General features: G+C 45.0%; 1 pseudogene; it reads left to right on the forward strand.

Moving 5' to 3' along the window:
- Window positions 1–3,067: 3,067 nt before the first annotated feature.
- On the forward strand, window positions 3,068–3,832 carry LOC149119391 (ADP-ribosylation factor-like protein 6-interacting protein 6; annotated as a pseudogene).
- Window positions 3,833–6,797: the final 2,965 nt, after the last annotated feature.

Consider the following 6,797-nt stretch of genomic DNA (forward strand, 5'->3'; position numbering starts at 1 on the left):
TTTGTCACCACAATCTAGCCTTACAAATAATATTTCAGAACACACTACACACAGAAACAGAGAAAGATACATCATGAAAGGATGTGAAAACAGAAAATTTCCTAGTAAAATTACTAAGGAAATCCAAAATAAATAATTGGAATATTCATGGAAAAAAACAGGGCCAAGTCATTGCTTATTACTAATAAACTTGAATGTAGAAGGCATAAATCCTCCAATTGGATGACATAGAATGGCTGAACAGTTTAAAAAAAATCCATCTATTTTCTACTTACAAGAAACACACCTCATAGACTACCATGCAGACTAAATGTGAAAATATGGTAAATGATATCCCATGCTAATAGAAATAAAAGTGAACATAGTTACACTAATATCAGACATTAAATACTTTAACACAGAAACTGTTAAAAGAAACAAAGAGGTCGGCACCACGGCTCACTAGGCTAATCCTCCACCTTGCGGCACCGGCACACTGGATTCTAGTCCCGGTCGGGGCACCGGATTCTGTCCTGGTTGCCCCTCTTCCAGGCCAGCTCTCTGCTGTGGCCAGGGAGTGCAGTGGAAGATGGCCCAAGTAGTTGGGCCCTGCACCCCATGGGAGATCAGGAGAAGAACCTGGCTCCTGCCATCAGATCAGTGTGGTGTGCTGGATGCAGCACACCAGCCGTGGCGGCCATTGGAGGGTGAACCAATGGCCAAAGGAAAACCTTTCTCTCTGTCTCTCTCTCTCATTGTCCACTCTGCCTGTCAAAAAAAAAGAAACAAACAAAGAAGGGCACTACTACTAATGATTAATGTATCTACTCAACAAACAGGAACATGTGATTATAGTAAATGTCTGTGTACCCAATGATAGGGAATCTGGCCATTTAAAACACATCAGAAAGGATCTTCAGGGAGACAGATTCAACTCAGTAGTAATGGGGGACTTCCACACCCACATTCATCAATGGACAAATCAAGTAGATGAAATGTAACAAATAAACAACAGAGATAATCTACACTTTTGACCAAATGGACCTAACTGATATCTACAGAACATTTCACCCCACAACTTCAGAGTACATGTTCTTTTCATTGATGCATGGAACTTTATATAGGATAGATGAAATGCTAGGCCATAAGAAATTTAAAGAAATGAAATTGCACCACGTATACTTTCTGAGCCCAATGGAATAAAACTGTGAATTAAAAACTTCAGAAACTTTAGAAAAAATGCAAACCTATAGAGAACTAAACATTATGCTACTGAATGAACAGTGGATCATAGAAGTAATCAAAAGAGAAATCAATTTCTAAAAACAAATGAAGATTACAATATATCAAAATTTGAGATAAGGTAAAAGCTGTGTTAAAACTTTACTACCTACTGAAATAAATTTGAAAGCCATCAAACAAATGATCTATGATCATCTCAATAGTTCAGAAAAACAAGAACAAACCAAAAATGAGTAGGAGACAATAATAAACATTAGAAGAAACAAAATTGAAACAAAGATACAAAAGATTTGTGTAATGAATAACATTTTTTGAAAAAATAACCAAAATGTACATCCTTTTGTTCCACTCAACCATAAAATTGAGAAGACCAAAATTAATAAAATCACAGATGATAAATGAGGTATTACAATGGATACCACAGAAATAAAGTCACTAGGAATTACTATAGCAACAAATTGGAACATCTTGAAGTAATGGATGAATTTCTGGACATATAACACTTTACCAAATTGAGTCGTGAAGACACAGATAACCTAAATAAAACAATGATTAAGCCAGAGCTACAATCAGTAACAAAGACAAAGCCAAAAAAAAATCCAAGATCAAATGGCTTCACTAATGAATTCTAATAACTTTTAAAGTATAATCCCAAGGCTTCTCAACCTATTCAAAACAATTGAAAGCATTTCCTCTAAGATCCAGAAGTAGGGTCCAGCACTGTGGCATAGTAGGTAAAGCCACTACCTGCAGTGCTGGCATCCCATATGGGCACTTGCTTAAGTACCTGCTCCACTTCCAATCAAGCTCTCTGCTATGGCCTGGGAAAACAGTAGATGACCCAAGTCCTTTGCCCCCCTTACCCACATGGGAGACCCATGAGAAGCTCCAGTCTCCTGGTTCAGATTGGCCAAACTCCATCCATTGTGGCCATTTGGGGAGTGAACCAGCAGATGGAAGGCATCTCCATCTCTCTCTCTCTCTTTCTTTCTCTCTCTCTCTTCCCCCCTCTTTCCCTGTAACTCTACCTTTCAAAGAAATAAATATTTAAAAAATCATAGAATCAGACAAGGGTGCCCACTCTCATCATTTTGGAAGATTCTGTCAAAGGAATTAGACAGGAAAAATAATCAATGGGACTAGAACCCAGGGTGCTGACACCGAAGGCAGAGGATTAGCCTATTGAGTTGTGGCGCTGGATATATTTTTTTTTTTTTGACTGACAGAGTTAATGAGAGAGAGAGAGAGACAGAGAGACAGAGACAGAGAGAAAGGTCTTCCTTCTGTTGGTTCACCCTCCAGATGGCCGATCCGAAGCCAGGAGCCAGGCACTTCCTCCTGGTCTCCCATGCAGGCACAGGGCCCAAGCACTTGGGCCATCCTCCACTGCACTCCAGGGCCACAGCAGAGAGCTGGACTGGAAGAGGAGCAACTGGGACAGAACCAGTGCCACAACCGGGACTAGAACCCATGGTGCCAGCGCCGCAGGCGGAGGATTAGCCAAGTGAGCCACAGCGCTGGCAAAGTATTGAGTTTTATGTGAATATGTTTGAAAATTTTATATAGTTAAGAAGAGATCTTATTTAGCTTTTTTAATGTTATAGTGTGCTAAAGAACTAGTTATTTAACTTGATCACAAAGTTAAGGGGTGCATCATAAATAGAATGGCAAGGAAAAAAGATAATGGTAAAAAATGAGTGGAACAAAAATTAAATTAGTGCTGTCTTATAATGAAGGAAAGGATTGACAACTACAGAAATCAATGGATGCTCAGTTACAAATTTATTACATGAGGAGATATAACAATCAGAACTCACAAATTTGAAAACACACCTTCTTTCCCACCATGTCTTTTGTGGAGAGTGGGAAGCGTTCGGCACTGCACCACAGTCGCCTTGGCACCCTGGTGCCCTTTGCGGCTCCACATACCCTGCCTTCTCTCAGGGGGACAGTTGGGGTGAAGGCAAAGTCGACGATCAGGAGGGATGCAACCAAGTGGCCCATGACTTGAGAGAGTTCTCAGCTGGACCATCTTTGGAGTGCAAGAGAGGTTCTCTGTTCCCACCAGATGGAGATGGGTCACCGGTGCTGCCAGAGAAGCTCAATGCATCTTCCCGGCTGCTGTGGGAAGCCAAACCCCATCTCAGCAGTGGCCAGTTCAGGTCCTTTCTATTCTGTGTTCACTGCTGTTCGCCATCCTCCTCGCCTTTCTGCTCGCCATCGTCTACCTGGCCGTTAAAGAGTTGCATGCTGAGAATTTGAAAAATGAAGATGGTGTAGACGCTGGGCTGTTAGGGTTCTGGATGCTGCTTATAATATCCCTAACTGCTGGATTCTCCTGTTGCAGCTTTTCTTGGACAGTGACTTATTTGATTCTTTTGAACCAGGAATGTTTCCTCCTACTCCTCTTTCACCTGCCAGGTTCAAGAAACGGACTGGACACTCCTTCCACATGGGTGACAGCATGGCAATTTTGAATGGCATTGTGGCTGCTCTTACTGTAGCATGGTGCCTCATGTATATCCATGCTGGAGCAATACTCTTGGCAAAATGTAGTCTAAATTGTTTCATAATAACAGGAAAGAACATCATTGCCTACTCAGAAGACTGAGAAGCCTAATGTTCATTATATGGTTCATCTGTGTGTCATCACACACTAAATAGTCATGCAATGAAAAAAAAAATAAACTAGAAAACCTCAATGCAAGAAATGTATGAACTCAATGAAGAGAAAGTAGATCAATCTTAGTATAATGAGGCTTGGAGCTAAAATTAACATTTCTTTACAAGAAAATGTTGGTGCATAATATCTTTCTTCTTTTGCACGTTACCTATCAGACGTCTGCTTTTGAGGATGTATTTGTTAAAATCATTCACAATCATTCTAAGGAGTCACTGATTATTTTTGCCTAGTTGCTGAATTATTTTACCTACTGTCTATGAATAATGATGCTTCTTTAATTACTTTCTGAGCTACAAGTATTCCAAATCATTACCTCTGTGATTCTTTAGATTGCCTTAAGGGTGAAACTAAAGAGCTGCTAGAGAGTTCATTTAAGATGTAGCACAAATATCCCATAGTAAAATTTCTTCAGTTACTTAATTAAGATAAGAAAAAAAATTCAATTGTTATTTCATTTGTAAATGAATCCAACACATTGAAAAGTTATATATAATTGAAACTGATTGCTAAGAGTATGCTAACACATTTTACACAGATCCATTTAATTTTCATGTGCCACAAGAATATGCTCCTTTTTTTTTTTTTTTTTTTTTTTTTTTTTTGACAGGCAGAGTGGACAGTGAGAGAGAGACAGAGAGAGAAAGGTCTTCCTTTTGCCGCTGGTTCACCCTCCAATGGCCGCCGCTGCAGCCGGCGCACCGCACTGATCCTGGCAGGAGCCAGGAGCCAGGTGCTTTTCCTGGTCTCCCATGGGGTGCAGGGCCCAAGCACCTGGGCCATCCTCCACTGCACTCCCTGGCCATAGCAGAGAGCTGGCCTGGAAGAGGGGCAACCGGGACAGAATCCGGCGCCCCAACCGGGACTAGAACCCGGTGTGCCGGCGCCGCAAGGTGGAGGATTAGCCTATTGAGCCACGGCGCCGGCTAAGAATATGCTCCTTTAAGCAGTAATGTTTTAGATAGGACATCAAGAACACATATAAGATTTCTGTGCAAATCAATTATTTGACACATTAGATAATAAAATAACTTTTTGCAACTGGGAAGTAGATTTTATATACTCTCATCTTTGTCCCCAAATGGATGGTAGAAACAGAGTGATGCTTGATTCATGTCTGCTACTTACTCATTAGCAAGATGAGCAAGAGGAGCAGCTGGGACTAGAACCGGCACCCACATGGGATGCCAGCATTTCAGGCCAGGGATTTAACCTGCTGCACCACAGTGTCAGCCCCAAAGTCCTGGTTCTTTATTCTGACCCTTCTGACCCATCTGTAAATTGGCGATATATCTGGAGGGCTTATGATGAAGAAAAAGGTAATGCTTGTAATGCCTTTCAGTACCACTTCTGAGACCCATGAAAGGTCATCGGGACTATCCTCCTGCCCCAATTCCAGGGCAGACAACTGACTCAACTCATTAAAATCTTCCAAAGATGTATGAGGATGACTTCAAAATGTTCTTGGAAAATGTATACTCTGAACATTTTGTGCATGGATTTCAAAAACGTTTGCACGAAATGAATTTCTCTTATAGCTTTATTTCCCACAAGGTTTTTGAAGTACCCCTGACAGCCTCCAATATCGCCAGCTAAGTGAGCAACCTGCCCTGTCAGCTCCCTTCCTCCTGTGCAGAGCTCCTCTGCTGCCACAGGATCTGCCAAGCCCCTCCCATGCAAGTCAGCTGTGGAGAGACCCTTGACAGAACCCCTTCATCACAAGGGCTTCCCAGCAGCACTCCCTCCCCAGCCTCTCCCAGCCTAACCCATGCCTCCCTCCTTCCTGATCCCCAGACTCCTGTCAAGCTTCAGGTCTCTCTGCTCAAGCAGCTTAAGAGGCAAGGTGTCAGCCCTCTGCATCAGGCTTGGGAGGAAGGCGGAAGAAGCAAAAGGCAGGAATGGTGGTGGGTGGGGATCAGGCTGGCCAGTTGGCTGTCCTGGGCCTATAGGACTGATAGGCTGTGAAGGGCAGTGTATCAGGCCCTGGAGCCTCTGTCCTGGGGCTCGGCCTGGTCCTGGGTGAGCAGGGCTGGGGAATGGGGAGTGAATGGTTTAGGGGTACTTACTCCAGGGGATGTGGAGCACACAGCAGGTCACATGATGAGGGATGGGGGAGACTGAGTCACTCTATGGCTGCGTAGGATGTGGGACTTGGGAGAACATTCAGGGTTCCAGGAAGTGGGTGGACTCAGCTCTGAGGCAGGGCCACAACCACACATCCTATTTCAAAGGGACAGCCAGGAGAAGTACGCAGCCACAGCCGCCGTGGGGCAGACAGGTGGAGCTGAGGGCCCATGTAGGAGGATGCTGGCAAGAAGCTGGCCAGAGCAGAAACAGCAGCATGGATGCGGGTTTGAAGTGATGGGAGCCAAAGAAGGAGACTGGCAGTAGGATGAGAAAAGGCAGTGAGGGCACGGGGAGGGCTAGGGCAGGGGAGGGTTGAACCTGGGAGGGACTGGAAACAGGAACCCAGAGAGGGGGCTGCGGGAAGAACGCGAATAATGGGCAGCATGTATGGAGGCGGGATCCCGGGAATGGCTGGAGCTGGGATCCCAGTAGGGATGGTGGGATGACGGCAGCGCTGAGAACCGGTCTCCCTCATGGAGGGGTCGCGGGGGCCGGAAGGAGCGTGGGATTCCATTTTCCTGCGGTGGGCGTTCTCCCCTCTCCATCTCTGAGACCCCCTCCCAGACTGCCCTTCAGGACTGCCTATGGCGTCCAGTTCCCATCTCCGAGGTGGGCTCTCAGACAGCGGAGAGCCTAGGATGCTCTTGGCTACAGGAGCCCAGCTTGAGGCGCGCCCCCAGGGGGCCGAGGGAGGCGGGATCTGACTGGCTCCGCGGATGGCCGCCCCTAGCTGGCCACAGAGGCAGCGGTTGAGAACCCCGGCGGCGGC

Source organism: Oryctolagus cuniculus, chromosome Y, assembly GCF_051225735.1.
Source record: "Oryctolagus cuniculus isolate XC-2025 breed Fujian yellow rabbit chromosome Y, ASM5122573v1, whole genome shotgun sequence".
Taxonomy (NCBI): Eukaryota; Metazoa; Chordata; class Mammalia; order Lagomorpha; family Leporidae; genus Oryctolagus; species Oryctolagus cuniculus.